The sequence below is a fragment of the Accipiter gentilis genome, chromosome 3, assembly GCF_929443795.1.
Source record: "Accipiter gentilis chromosome 3, bAccGen1.1, whole genome shotgun sequence".
NCBI lineage: Eukaryota > Metazoa > Chordata > Aves > Accipitriformes > Accipitridae > Astur > Astur gentilis.
Window position 1 is genome coordinate 27,202,396 of NC_064882.1, and position 16,783 is coordinate 27,219,178.

The following is a 16,783-nucleotide window of genomic DNA, read 5'->3' on the forward strand; positions in this document are numbered from 1 at the left end:
AATGCACATTTTACAACCTCATAAAACTGGTAGGTGAAGAAAGTATAGAAAACAGGGACCTTAGTGTAGAAAGAGTTATTAAGGTCTCTTTAAATCTATTTAAATTACCTGTTCACAAGGTACTCATAGTTCAGGAAGGGCAGTTAAACCATAGAAAAGGAATGCCTGAAGCAAACTAAGTTCAGAGAAGTTTTTGAAACAAAAGTTTGATTCCCTGCTTAATGTTATCAGACCAAAGTGTAAAATAGACTTCAAATTGGGTGATTAATACCATATAAATAATCATCTCCACGGGTCTCTTTTTTTCCCTGAAATAGTCCTGCACAGATTAAAACTGCTTCCCCCTCCGTCTCTGCCTCCTTTCAAGGAGAAGTTAAGGTACAAATTCTTACTGAGCCCTTAGGGTTCAATTCACCTGAAAAAGTAGCTGTGACCTTCTGTACTGAGCAAGTCTATAAAAAAGCGGCAGGTGGTGTCTCCATGGCAGTTTGACCTATTCAGCTGCAAGGTTACTTGGCATGCAAAGTACAATTTTGTTATATTGACACAGGACAATCTGGTCCTGGGGAGGGGAAAAGGAAAACATGACTGTGTTGTAGGAAACAGAAGAAACAGAGGTTTTACAGATGCTGTTTAAGGAAACTCCGTTAAATTATTTAACAGAATAAATGGAACCTAGAGCATCTCTTATGTCCACAGCAAAAATATGTTGCCCTGGTTTTTAAGGAGTGATGTGCAAATTCATAGCTCTCCATGGATAACTACTACTACCAGTAAACCACAGAAGGAGTTGGGGTGCAACATCACTTACAACTATGACCTTTGATGGGCCTGATCTAAACCATACCAAAATAACTAGAAATCTCTTTGTTGATTTAATGGACTTTTGCCATAGTGCAAATTTAATTGGCTTTTTGAAGTGCAGTCGCAGTGCCAGAATATAACATTAGAGAATTAGGTCCAAAGCAACTCTTCATAAACTGTCTTTGTGGTAGTGTGTCATCTTGTCAAGCAAACAATTTAAAAAAAGAAAGGGACCTGCAGGAGAGAAGGAGTCTCCTGCTGTTTGAATGCTTTGCATTCAATGCCCTGCATAACACATATTTTAAAAAGCAGAACAAAATATCTCATACAGCTTCTTTAGATGGATTGGGCATATGATCTTTGTCACTGGCTGTACATATATGGTAACTATAGAGTCAAATGGCCTGATAATTTGGAAAATTTTACACTTCACTGCTAAACGAAACTTTACCTAAACAGTGAAAGCATTTTATATTTAACTGTTATAAAAAGCCTAAAGTATAGCTTTGCAAATAATGACAGGGAAATCTTTTGTTGTTGTCTTGTTTCCCAGAGTCCCTTTTTTTACCCTGAACTCTTTCTCAGATAAATTGATTCTTGCACAAGATTTTGAACTTTATTGTCGTATCTTACCTATTCAAATTTATCTCACTGAAAATAAGGATAAATATCTGGACCAGATTAATTTTGACACTTAGGTTATTAATACCTGAGCTCTTGGAATCACAGGTTTTCTATTTTTTTTACAGAACATCATTATACTAGTCCTAGTAGAGCTCCGGTCTAGTTATATGAGGGGGAAAAAAGCAAATAAACAATATAAAAAAAAGATAAGGATCTGGTCATAGTGATGCAGTTGCTGTGGACAGAGAAAGAAGATCAGAGAAGAGAAGTAGCTTTGTTTGATCATCATGGCTAGCTGTACATAATGACAATCACTTTACTTCCTTAATGTGTTTTGTTTACATACTGTTTACACATCAATTCTCAGAATTTAGTACAAATAAAAATACAGGAAAAGAGAAGGAATGATGTCAGGGACACAAAAAACTTTTTTAAGAAACCTTTAAAATCAACATCACTGCTACTAAACAAAACTGAAGTATTGAGAAATTTTTTCCCTGAAAAAAAAAAATAAATCAAAGTAATGTCAACTAAATAAGTAAATATTCAAATTATGTTGCTCCACTTAGGCTTTTGTATTCAAGTTCTAAAAAGGAAAGGGCCTTGTAAAATACCAAAAAAAAGCAATTTCTTATGGTTATATTAGCTTACTTTTTTTTTTTTTTTATTTGATGGTACTTACACAGATTTCTGAAGTCTAGTTTCATTATGAGAAAATATTTCCTTACATGGAAGAGTTTTAGTGCAAGAAAGTTGCATTATGTGACAGTTTGGTGTTTCTGGCCATAGATTGGAACTAGTATATGAAGTATATTTAAAAACAATTATGGCTGGAACCTGTGGAATTTCTCACAAGAAAAACTTGCAGCACTATGGTCACTGCCAAAGATGATGTGTTCTACATTCCTCTTTGCTGAGATGTGAAGAATCAGTATACTTCTAGGTCAGTTCTCTTTTAGCAAAAGAAGTGGAAAAGAAGTGAGAAAAGAGAGTGACAGAAGGCGTGAATTTACCAAATACATAGAATATAATTTATTTTTTTTTCTGGAAAATACATGTACTTATCTTAGTTAAAACCATACATTTCTAAATACGGCATTTGGTGAGTCTTTCTGAATAAAATATTTAAGATAGTGCTATGTAGTAAGATAACACTTTCTACTTAAGTATCAGACTTTCACATTATTTTATTAAATGTTAAGAATGTTAAGATAATTTTAACTAAGAAATACTCCTTAAGGTCCTTCAAAAAAAAAAAAGCAACACTGAGGTTGCTTCCTCTCAGTAATTAGCGCCCCAGTGCCAAATGCTTCTCAAACTGGATATTATACTGCCAAAACTTTGACATAGTTCTATTTATGTTAAACCAGACCTATGCCTTACTGTGGACTAAAACATAGACTTTCCTGTCACTCATTCTTCTGCAGTGTAAAATCTTACACTTTTCTTTTCTGAGAGCTTTTATTTTGCTGCTGGATGGGATTCTTAGAGGGGTATTATTAGCTTTTTGAAATGAAACTACCATTGGTAAGCAAAACTTTAAAACAGAACTAGCACAGGGTAACCTGATATCAGGGTGGCTTTGTTGTCTTACCAAAGACATATGTTATGATAAGTTTATCATGTTTTGGCCATATGCACATAGCAACTAATGGAGATTAAAACTTAGGTAGCATAGTGATAATGTTACAAAAGGTAGTCCCCATTTAAGAAGAGATAACTATAACATTTGCATACTTTTTTAGCTTATTTGAGTGTAAAATATGCTAAATTGCAAGTATGTGTGTTTGATAAAAAAGGTGGACAATTAGATAACCTTTCATCAGCAATAAATGATCTTATAAAGATTCTAGCTCTAACAGACATATCAGTATCTTTTTAGTTTAGTCACTATTTCCTTAAGCTTCCTGGGCATGAAGACCAAGTCATCAATGACTGGAAGTTCCTGACATGTGAATCTAGATAAAGAGACCTAGACACTTTCAGAGGCTTTATAGAGACTTTTCTCGCTTCTGAGCAGGTAGTCTGGTAGACCTTTTTAAAGAGTATCGAGTAGTTTTGTTCCATGAAAACTGTACACTTCTGTTTTGAGTGTTCGTTTCATTCAGCCATTATCTTCAGAAAGGGAGGGCAAGGCAAACAAGACTCTGCCTCCAGTTGAATGACAGCAGAGAGGTTTGCTTCATAGGGAAGGGGACAGTGGAAAGTTTCTAATAGGAGAGTAGGAGAAGGGATTCACAAGAAAGGAGGATTTATTCCACGAGTAAGGAGGCAATTCTTGAAGAAGCTTGAGAATAAAGTAGTGTTTGGCTATTGCACTTGTGCTGTCAAAGCAGCAACTGACCTGTGGGAATTTGAGTGTGTGTTTTCATGCTGCAACTGAAGAAATAATAAAGAAATTTATAAACCCAAATAACAATACCTGCTGAACCTTGGTTAAAGTTAAATTACTTATATACCCTCTCTCTTTTTTTTTTTTAATTTATTTATTGATGAAATAATAAGGAAGAAAAGATCTTTTAAGACAATAGTTTTTCTGTTGCCATCAGAGACAATTGCTTTGATGACCGTGATAAACCTTTCCAATCCTATGATCAGCTGAAGTATAAGGTGCATGATCTATAAGGGGTTACTGATCATAGTCAAATTCAAGATAATTCTAAGAACCCATCAACAAACAATATATTTCAATATAATTGCTTAGTTGTTTCAGTTCAAGACAAACCATGCTCTTTTGCATTTTAGTCTGAATAAATTTCTTTTTAACAATAATTGTGTATTCTGTAAAATTAAGAAGCTTTATTTACTTTAGAGCAAAATATTTCATATAATTCAGAAGTTGTTTAGCCCATTATTTTTTTTTTTTCTTCCTGTTTTTTTTTTTTTTTGTTGTTGTTGTTGTTGTTTGTTTGTTTTATTTAGGTTCATTTATGTAAAGAACAAAGTAAAAATGCAAAAAGATTCATTTTCAGGATGTGAAAATAAAACATAGTGGCTTTTCCACATGAAGTCATGTTACTGAGAAAGTAAAATATTTTGATATTTGTATTGGGTTTGTGTAGCAACGTTTTGGTAGCAGAGGGGTACAAGGATGGCTTCTGTGAGAAGCTGCTAGAAGCTTCCCCTATGTCCCATGGAGCCAATGCCAGCCGGCTCCAAGATGGACCCACTGCTGGCCAAGGCTAAGGCCATCAGTGACACTGGTAGTGCCTCAGTGATAACATATTTAAGAAGGGAAAAAAGTTGCAGCGGACACAGAAACTGCAGCCAGAGAGAGGAGTGAGAACATGTAAGAGAAAAAACTCTGCAGACCCCAAGGTCAGCGAAGAAGGAGGGGAAGCAGGTGCTCCAGATGTTGGAGCAGAGATTCCCCCTCACCATGGTGAGGCAGGCTGTCCCCCTGCAGCCCAGGGAGGTCCACAGTGGAGCAGATATCCACCTGCAGCCCAGAGAGGACCTGACACTGGAGCAGGTGGGTGACCGAAGGAGGCTGTGCCTCCGTGGGAAGCCTGTGCTGGAGCAGGGTCCTGGCAGGACTTGTGAGCCCGTCCGTGGAAGGGACCCATGCTGGAGCAGTTTGTGAAGCACTGCAGCCCGTGGGAACGACCCATGTTGGAGAAGTTTGTGGAGGACTGTGTCCTGTGGGTGGGACCCCACACTGAAGCAGGGGAAGGATGTGATGAGTCCTGCCCCTGAAGATGATGAAGTGGCAGAGACAACGTGTGATGAACTGATTGTAACCCCCATTCCTCATCCCCTTGTGCCACTGTGGGAGTTAGGTAGAGAATCCAGGAGTGAAGTTGTGCCTGGGAAGAAGCAGGGGGGAGGAAGGTGTTTTAAGACTTTTTATTTCACATTACCCTAGTCTGGTTGACTGGCGGTAAATTAAGTTAATTTTTGCGAAGCTGAGTCTGTTTTGCCCATGACAGTAATTGGTTGAGTGATCTCTCCCTGTCCTCATCTCGACCCATGAGCCCTTTGTTATATTTTCTCTCCCCTGTCCAGCTGAGGAGTCATAGAATGGCTTTGCTAGGTGTAAGAGTCGGTAAGAAAATCAGCATTGTCTCAACATTGTCACCAGGAACATGAACAGTACGCTACCTGACAATGGCCTGTTTAGGGCACAGCGGACGGTCCCAAGGATGGAACGTGCGGTACAACGTTCCTGGAAGGTACCTGGCTGGAACCGTTAGAGATAACCACATAGCTACTGTCAAAAAGGATGGATTGCAACTGTTGCCATAACATCAATGAAGAAATCATGAACTTTAGACGAACTTTGCTTCATTATAATACCAAAACACACCTCCTGGTCGAAGGCTACCCGCCTCCAAGACTTACCATGCCTCAGACACTGACCCCGCGCCTACGTGATAACCTCACTCAAGAAGGGCGGAGATATGATAATTGTATTCTGAGAAGGGTGGAGACTCCTGAGGCAGAGGTGGAGCAAGGTGTGTTACCGAGCATAAAAGATGATTTCTGAACAAGGGAAGTTTGAAGCTTCCCCAGCAAGGACCACGACGATTGACGACGCAGCATCAGCTGGACCCGGGACCGTTAGGACGTCTTGAGATCAGCGGTGGTAGCTATAACCTCTCTTTCACCTCTCTCTAAACTTAACTTTACTTCTCTCCTTTCTTTCACCCACCTCTAACTATCGCGTGCCTCCTCACAGGCAATACAATAAAGTCTTACTGTGTGATTACTGCTATTCCCTTTGGTGTTGGCCACCTTAATTTTGCACTTTCAAGATCGTAGCGAACAAACCATCACGTGTCCATCGAGTGGACCGTGAGAGTAGGCACCTGGCATCCAGCCAGGTTCAACCCACCACAATGTTTTAAAAATATTACCCCTGTTTTTTGCAGTGGGTCAGCTGAAACTATTCACTGACTTTAGCATATTTCTTAGATGAGTCCAATTAACTTCTGGCTTAGTCAATTTACTTCTTATAAACAATTAATGTAATTTTAAGCTAAAAAGCAGAAATGTAAGCATATATTTATTTAATTATTAAAGCATAGCAATGTTTTCATGTTCTTATGTTTACCGCTTCAACAGTACTTGCCAATCTAATTCAGAAATAAAACTTCCCACAGTTTTATAGATGCTACATGTATCATATACATTAATCTCAGTACACAAGACTGACATATTCTTCTCAATCATGAACTAATATTTAAATATCTCATAAGCCTAATTTAAATCACTTTTATGGCACTGTAATTCCACATTAAAAGAGTTGCAGGCTCTTAGAAAGTATTTTTTTCAGGAAAGAAATACATAGAAATTTTTTTAAAAATGCCCTAAACTGTAAAAAAAATTATTATTCTCGTTCTCTGTGTCTTTCCTATAGTTGGTACTGTGTATGAAACCTCATTGGATTGTACAGTAGGTACTGATTTTGCATCTTTAATAGCTTCTTTAATCCTTCTAATTATGTCAAAAGCAGATTTAAATCTTTCTTTCTTAACACATTTCCTCTTTCTTTCTCTAGGCTTGAAGTTATTTGTCTCTTCAGCTATTTAAATATAAATCATTCTATGAGCCAGTGCACTAAATGTCCACATAAAGATAAATTCCTGCAAAGCAGTTTCCTCCTTATCATTTGGTTCTCAGGGGTTTTGCTTTCTAAAGGCAATAACCGTTTCTGCAAAAATATTGGTTCCCAGTCCAAGTTATTTATCAAGTGCAGCAAATGTTTTACCCAAAGCTGTAAAATTAAGAATAGCATTTGATATGACAGGTAAATTATAAAATGTCCTTCCTTGGTCCAGCATCCCAAAAGTGTAGCAGAACTTAAAGTGGTAAGAATCACACAGAAAATATCTTGATTAAGTGAAAAATCAATTAAGACAATCCCAGGACTAGTACCACTCATTCATCTGTTGAATAAGGAAGTTCATAACTGTTTAGTGGCACTTTCTGTGTTTATACCTTTCTGTGATGCTACTACTGCTGCGTATGAGCAGGCCAAAAAGACCCAAAAAGGGTAAGATTCAAAAAGCAGATTAACAAATACTCTCCATACTAAGGAATTGTTTATATGTATATATATATAAAATGTATATAAAATTTGCTATATTCCTATATAATTAAATCAAGATGAAAGTATGATAGCAGCCTTTATTAATATATGTGTTTCAGCATGAGTAGTCTAGACTGGATAAGTGACAAAGCACGACATATTAGCAACCCAAACATCTCACAAAATTATGGTCCTGATCTTTATCTCCCAGAGATGTCATAGAGCTCATAGTGCTCTTCTATTTAGGTGGATGGAAGCTACAAGAAAAGGTCATCTTGAATTGTTGGAAGTGTGATTTTAAGTAAGAGAGAGAGAAAAATGGGCTTTTCATAAAGGATGTGGAGGAGCCCTGAGGGAGCCCATAGCACAGTGAAAGCAAGTTTGATATACTACTAATAGATAAGTATAACAATTTTGTTATTAATATCATGTGGCTATAATGTCTCCCGAATTTATATTTGAAAGCTGATTTTATCTTGTTTTAAAATTTCAGAATTAGCAAAATGTTTTTTCTCCAGATGCTATTAATATTTAGCTCAAACAGTAGAGAAAAATTAGTGGGAATGTTAATAGGATGGTAAACTTATTTTTGTTGTAGGCATATTAAATATATTTTAATGTAATGCTTAATTTTTCAACAAAACTTTATCAAGACTTATTTAATGTAGCCTGAATCTTTACCTTACCTGTAAAATCTAGAGTAGATTCATTATTATGGACCAAAATGTGGAGTATTAGGCTCATCATAAACTGGTGAAGTATTAAGAGATGCACAGCACAGGTTGAGCTTGACATATTAAATGTAGGCTCCTTTTATAACCTGATGATTGTTTCTATTTTTAGTACATAGGATTTAAGCATCTGGTTTGCTCCCTCATAATTTCAACATCTGTGGAAGGTTTCTTGTGCTTTGTCATTCAGCAAAAGGCACTAGCAACAGTCTCTGACTGGTTCATTTATCACTGTAACACTTGCTACTGCATTTTGAATTGATTGTTTCAAAGGTGCAGCCTACTTTGAGTTCAGTAGGTAATTTTATGCATTGTCTGAAATGTCTTGCTTCATAGTAATAATAAAATCTTTTCTAAGATATTTATCAAGGTCTAAGTAATAAAACAGTTTGGAGTAGGCTTCACCCTCTAAATTAAGATACATTCCTTTTTTTCAACAGAGACTGAAAACCTGTTTAGTGTTCCTCTAAGGAGCATCTCAGTTGTTTGAACTGTAGTGGTTAATTTGCAACAGAAGTCAGGATTTCTAAATTGCAAAGGAGAAACGTGCACTACAGCACTGACTGATAATAAAATTTCTAATATGTTCCCTCTTCATAAAAATAAAGGATTTCTTATTACTTAATTGACTTTGTCATCTTTTTAAGCTTCTCTAGAGGCGGCTTCTTAAACCTTGAAAGTTTGCCTGCAGGCTGCTACAGAGGAGACTGTTCTTTGTATATTACATACCACAGAAAAATATGTATTTTTTGAAAATGTATAATGCAGCATTTTGTGCTGAGGTGAACATTTAGAAATATCATACCAATAATGGTCCAAAGTAGGAGTATGTTACTGCCAGGAAGGTTTTGGATATGGGAATTTAAATTCATTAACCTTGAAGAAATCCATTTTAAAGTCTGTCATTAGTTTCACAAGCCAGTCATAATTTTCAAAGCTATGAAGAGCCTTTTCAGTTGGGAATTAGAAGGGGTTTGTATGCTTGAGAAAAAGATGTATCCTTCTCACCCACTGCCCTTCTCTGAGCCCTGGTCCAGTAAAAACTTGCATGTTTATGAAGCACTGGGTGTTTGCATGGTCTGAAAGTTAGTTTGCCAGTTTGAACAGCAAATACTTATCAACATATATTAAAGGGGGAAGATGTAGGACAAAATTGACTCTTTAATGTTAAACTTCTCTGTCCCATTTTTAATGATATGTAGTACTTAAAAATATTAATAATGTTTTTGTCTTTAACAGCAGTTAATGGTTGATTTCTTTGGCTTTATGTTTGTGCTAGTAATATTTACTATGGAAGCCTCAAAGCTGTGTTGTTTTTTTTTTCTTGAATAAACTTTCTGTCATTAGTAGCTCATTATCAAGCTATTGTAGAGACAGTCTTTCTGTATGCCTTATTCCTAAGAAATTAAAGACAAGATAGAAGTTCCAGTAGCAAAGAAGACTAAATTTGCTTAAGTCCAGAACAGGAAGTTTGAATACATCTTTCCATATACTGTCTTTTTCCTGATGCCAGGGTGGTTAGAATATGGATGAAGAACTAGGCGAAGTTAATTCTGGGGTTCACTAGTACACAAACTTTAGAACGAGCTGTAAGTGTTAATGGACGAGAGTGAGTTCAAATGAAAATGGAATTGCTCAATTTAACATGTCGTTTTAGGATGGTTTCGAGGATTCCCGAGAAGGCAAACACACACACACTGACTATAAGGGGAAAAGCAAGCATTTATTAACTACAGACATTCATTATGCTCAGGGTATCTTGTAAAGCAGATTAACATACCAACCCGAGGACTGTGATGAAGATGGACCATCTGTACATTCTTGTGCCGTCTTGTGCCGTGAGCTCAGCCCAGCAGTCGGTAGGTGCCAGCTTTACGTGGGTGTCCCCACGGAGGCAACGGTGGCCTTCCCATACACCAGCCCGATGCTTTTTGGGAAATCCCGGTATTTATACATTTGCGGAGGAACAGGTTTCACCACATGTGGCCAGTGGGTGCCAAAACAGACCTCGGTTGTAACATAGGGAACCTATGACGCCTGCGCTCGCTGGCCAGGTGCGCTGCACGAGCCGTAGCCATCCTGTCTATTGGTTCATGGGCTTTGGACACGCGGCATATTGTCATCATCCAGCAGTCACGCTCACAGCTGTGCTGTGCAACAGCCCGCTGCACATTCTCCCCCAGTATTGCTCAGGTCTCTTATCTCCATGGTCAGCATTCCAAGCAACGGGCAACAAACCATCTGTTTTCTGTGCTGACTGCGTTTTTCTTGGCTATCTATTTCTCCCCCAGTGTTCATCCACGGACCAAAAATTCCATCTTTTAGCCCCTCCATATACACATGTAGAAAGCTATTTTACTTCAGAATAAAGTTCAAACTGTAGAAGAACTGTAGCTTTCTTTTATTAACCTTTAATCCAAAGCACCAGATTTAGTGTTCTGGAATTAAAAAGAAATAAAAAGTAGCTTTTTTATTGACTGAATTAGATGTTAAAAATAAAAGACTTAAGTACTTTTTGAGAAGTCCGTAGTGTCCTACAGACATTAGAAAAGGTTGAATAAAAGTTAAACTACCAAATTATTTTTTTTTCATGTTTTTTGTGCAGAACCTCAATATGGGACATGACATGATGTAGTACACCCCTTCCTGCAAAATAATATGTAAGAACAGTATTTATAAAGGAGTTCTAGAGAAAAGTTTCTTCCTAACATTGCTATGGCAAGAATTAGATTAGCTCTAAAGAACAAAAATGTTTCCTATCTTTGATAACTCTAATTTACCTGGGATTTCTGCAAAGAATCACAGTGCTCCATTCTCTGGCTATGAGTGAGTTCAACACTTCTGTGTTGGAGAGGCTAAGATTTAAAAAAGAAAAAAAAAAAAAAAATCCAGGTCAGCTATTTTTTTCCTGAAAATCTACATGCCTGCATATGTCCCCCCAAAAGCTCTTCTCTGTCAAGAAAACTGTGTTTTCCCTGCCAGCAGGGACACAAAAAATTCTCAAGTATAAGGCTCTGAAGAAACATGAAAAAAACCCCACCTAAACTTCCACCCTTAATAAATACTTAATATTCAGAAACAAACCTGAAAAAGCAAAACTGGGAAAATACAATAGTGAAGCAAAAATCTTAGTAATTTGAAATGGGATTCCTTGAATCATATTATAGTATTAGCAGAAAACCTCTGAATCTTTTGAATTCTTGCTATACAAAACACATTGATTTTTGTATTATTCTGCCGCTAGATTTGTATTGTAACCACTCTTTTATTTCAGAAGTATATTTGACAGGATACGTTCCTTTTTTTTCAGATCTTTCCTCAGTTGCTTTTTTTCATTCTTTTTATGTTCACAGTTTAATTTAGATGCATTCATTATCTTTCTTTTTCTTGTTCTTTCTTTTCTTCTATCTTGGTAGTCTATTTAAATTCTCTACTGTATACAGGTTATTGTAACAGTGCATCATCTAATTAGTTTTGTTTATTACAGTGCAAACTTCCTAGAGCTTTGACTTTTTCTGTAAATTGAGGTACAACACATATGTTTCATATACTTGGGGTTTTTTTGTTGTCTCATCTGGAACCTATGACCAAAAAATTTTTCAATGATAGGTTTATTTGTTCTAGTAGTTTCCTTTTCATTTAACGTGGATTTAACAAAGAGCTAGAGGAAAAGTATGGTAGAAAGCTTAGATATATACCACCTTTGAAATTCCCTGATCCTCCTCATATACAAATGCATTCACATTCAAGAAGGAAAACTTAAGGATATAGTCACTCTTTATGGAAACCAAGCAGTAACTGTGATATTCTTTAACGTGTGAAAACAAAACGAATGTCCTCTCATCTGGGTATACTGCTGGAATGGTCAACAACTTGTTTTACCCTATCCTAAATTTCTTACAAAAGAAAATGGTGGGCTTTTGAGAGAACAGTTAGCCTTAACCTATGAATTAGGGTCAGACTATGAGTTAAAACATCTTATAGACCCTTATTTCATATTTCAAAAATAGGCGTAGTCTTCATATATATACTGCTTCTAAGTTTCTTTGTATTTTGTCTGTTTACTAACATAATACCATTTCCACTCATGAAAATTTCTGTTTGAAAACTTTAGCCTTTTTCCTCTTTTCAGCTGAAATTTGGGTGTTCACCTATTTTGTATTATTAGTTTCTTTCATTCCAGGGAGGAAAAAACTAGTCACTTGCTAACTCTGTAAACTCACCAGTCCTTCAGAATGACTCCATATTTTAGCTTGCTCAGTTTAAAGGTAAAATACCCCCAAAATCTGCAAGACCTACAAAACTAATATTTATACCAAAACATAATTTGTTTAGCTTTGTCTAGCTGTAAAGATGTAAGTCTTGAATTTTCATATGTTTTACTTAGCTGAGCAGAGAGGTAACCTGGAGGGAGAGCCACCTACAGACCCATGAGTTGACTGATTTTTCTCTAGAGCTCAGATCCAAGACATTTTGTAGAAACTTTTTTGTGGATATTATTTTTTTATTATTTTATGGGTTTTTTTTAATGAGCAAAACAAGCAGAAAGGGACAAGGAGGGAATGGATGACACTTCTGTCCCTGAGAAAGAGTAAAAGGAGGAAGGCACAGATAGGCAGCTTCAGAACAGCTTCATTGCCCTGGTAGAAGGTAAGGGAAGAAGACCCCATGTAGGGTGGCTTCAGAGCCAGGCAAGCCTGAGATGCAAGTCAATGTCAAGAGAAAGCAGCAGGTAACAGTAGGTGGAGACTCCTTCCTGTGGGGATGAAGGCCTCCATCTGCCATTCCCACTTGCTGTCTAAGGAGACTTGTTGCTTGCCAAAGGCTCAGATACCAGATGATGTGGAGAGACTGATGAGGCTTGTCCAGCCCTTGGACTATTATCTGCTGCTGTTCATCCCCATGGGCACCAGTGGTACTGTGAGGGGAGATGTCAACCATATCAAGAGTGGCTTCACATCTCTGGGTGCGAGGTTGAAGGCCATGGCAGCCCACATAGTTTCTCCCCAGTCCTCATGGTACAAGGGAAAGGTTTGGTTAGGAGCAGATGGGTACTGCAGGTCAATAGTTGGTTGCAGAGCTGGTGTCAGACAGAGATTTGGCTTTTATATCACATGACCCTTTTTGAGGATTGAGGACTGCTGGACAAGCCTAGTTTTTAGGGTCCAAAAGTGGAAGGAAGTAGGAGAGGAGGAAAAAGGAAATGCACACATGCCCCCATTTTTATACTCTGCTATTTAAAAAGTGAAAATTTATTGATAATTTCCAAATCAGCAAATGCTTTCCTCTTCCATCAGAAAATGTATTTAACACAACAGTGATACCATTTGTATACCATTCAATTTTATCTTTCCTCTTTTTCCTCTGCCCCTTTTATCACATATCTGACGTACAGACCTAGTCTTCCAGTAAATACCTCAACATAAAGTGCATATTATGTGTCTTACAAAGATTCAAGGATAATATCACAATGTACCCTTGACGAACAGCGAGAAAGTCATATGTATTGGTAATTAGTGAAGATTCTTCTTGGGTATATGGTAATCATAACTGCCTAAGGCTGGATGGTGTGTTGATAATGACAGGAACGTTCTTTATACAAGAAGAGAAGAAAAGCAGTACAACGATGAGAAAGAATGCAGATTTAGAGAACTGTAATGACATGAAGGAAGGTGCATATTTTCATTATTTGACAAGGGGACATATTCTTTTTTAACCTCATCTAACTCACTTTCTCTGCCAATGTGCCAGGGGACGGTGCTTGGGGGGAAAGGGGTTGCATTCCTCTCAAGGATGCATGGTTCAATTTGTAAGTTTTACTCAGGATATCATGATATTGTCCATTTCATACTTATTTAACACGGATAGTGCACAAGCCATTTAAAAAGCAATATATCTCTCCTCCTATTTATACATATGCTACTTCCCCAAAGAAAAATCTCTCCATCAGACCTCTCAACAATGAAACCCCTTGTGGAGTGATGTTTCAACAGAATATTGATGCTTAGAAGTGACTGAGGACAAGAAAGCAGTGGGTGTGAGGAGTTATCGCAAAATTGATCTGCTCTAACACTAGGATCTACATAAACTCCAATATATATTCATAACAAGAGACAAATTCATTTAACAAGTAAAGATAAATAATCATGTAAAAATTGAGTGAGCCACCAGAATCAAAGGGTAGTGATCAATGGCTTGACATCATCAGTGACCTGTAACAAATGGAATACTTCAAGGATCAATGCTGGGACCAATAGTGTTCAATATCTTAATCAGTGGTCTAGATGATAACATAGAGTTCACCCTAAGCAAATGTGTGGATTTTACTATATGAGGGCAGTGGCCGATATACCAAACGTCAGATTTACAGTTCAGAGGGATCTGAAGAAAGCTGACAACTGAGTCAACAGGAATCTATTGAATTTCAGCAAGCAGAGTGTCAAACTTCTGCACTTTGGACAAAGTAAACACTATGCATCAGTACAGGTTAGAATACCAACTGGTTAAATAACAATGCACCATGCATCTAGGTACGATTTCCTCTTATAATCTTCCTGTCTCCAGTTCCTTGAAGTTTAGAGATTATGTCAACCAATGGTGTAATCTTTGTGTAATCCACCTGGAAAATGTTGTAGGGAACTTCCAGGAGCACAACTAACTCTGGACAAAATAAGTCAACAATATCCTGAAGCTTTTGTTCCTTTTTTGGTTCTACAGAATTGGAAAAATATACAGTATCACAATTGATGGCTCATATTCATTGCAACCATTTGTTAGAGGAGACACTGGCCTAAGCTGGGCTTGGGGGAATTTCACAGAACTCTTATTAAAATACAAATTCCTGCAGTAAATCTTTAGCACCAGCAGCCTAATTCAAAGACCAATGAAAGCAGTGTACAAGGAACTGTAGTGAATTATATTACATCTTAGTGTCAGTTCATTATTTATATACATAGAACGGTCAGTAAATCTGTAGCAGTAGCAAGAAGGTGTATATATGTACATTCATATGCACAAGGAGGAACTTGCTCAGAAATTTACTGAGGAACTATGATATGAAATCAAAATACAAATCAAATTACATCTATATGGCATCTCAAAAGTAGAATAGTAAACATGGGACTTCTAGTGGAAATACTTCTTGTGATTTCCTGTTCTGAATGAGTCTTAGCCTTTTAGTTGAGTGATAGAGGATATTCTTCTGAAGAGATGAAGAAGGTTGGTGATTGATGTATCAATCTGTATCAATGGATGGGATGAGGAAAGCAAGCAAATTGTTTTCTAGTATAACTAAACCTCAGTCATATATCTAGTAATATGTAAGCTGTAATTCACGATAGGAAACTCCATGCATTGTTTCTCAAAAGAACTTGGAAGTCACAGGGAAAAGTTGACCGAACAGAAAGTTCCCAGTGTGACACTAACCAAAGGGGCTAATACATTGTATAAACAGGGCAATACTGGATGTCAGTACAGTGATTACATAATCTGCATATTTGCTAGCATTGAATATGATGGATTAGCTGTAGCTAACATGCAGGAATGACATGAGGGACTATGAGAGGGTTGTAGAAAGAAGCACAGAAATGAAGATTGACTCTTGAAGTACTAACAAAGTCACTGTAATCATTATGCAAAATGTATTGGTGGAAGAAAACCATGACAGGAATAGGCTATATTTGTTTTAACAAATACTTTGGCACACAAGGAGTCTATTGGTAGATCAAAGTTGATGATGGAGCTCCTTTTATCTCCATCATATGCTGTTTGGAAGATTTCACTTCAGGTTTGGCTTAATTTGGTCTCCTGGGTGTAAAGTCCCCACTATACATGTAGTTAAAAGCTTTCTGAGGAACTATCACCTCACAAAGCTTTTCTTCCTTGAGTGTGGGCTCTTTGGGGAACCTCCCTGAATGCATCACACTATTTTTTCTCCTGTGTCATGAAGATGATGACAGCAGATCAACAGACGTGTCAGGTGCCCCCCCCCCCCACCACTGCCTGTGTAAAGATTAATGTATAGAAACTTTAATTCTGTTCCTGTGCAATTTTCAAGTGGCACCATGTGTTTGCTGCCTCCTCCATCTTCCCACTGAGTTTGGCAGTGTTCAGCATGAGGCACCCTAGACAGGGTATGGCAGATTTAGTCCTGAACCCTCAGTCAATGTATTTGCCTGGAAAGGAACAGGCAAAGTGCAGACTCCAAGGCCTCAGGACAAGCTCTTTCCTGGAACAGAGCAGATGAGTGATATAAATAAGGTCACTCAGGACATCGTTTTCCATAGCTTCCTCTGTTGTGGGGATAAGAGGGTAGAAAGCATTGAGGGAATCTACTGACACAGAAGCTGTTGAAGCTAAGGTGTATGTGAATATAAATTGCAAGGGCTATCGCTCAACTGTTTCACAAACCCTTGTGTATTACTGAGGTATATCTATGAAAACATGACAGGTTTCAAAGAAGGACTAATACCTTCTTGAACTAAGAGTTAAAGGAGAAACTGATGCTTTCTTTCTGGGCTAGGACAACAACATCTGTGACATTCTGGTGCCATTCTGAATTGTGGTAGATGCTGCATGCCCCTGTGCCACTGGC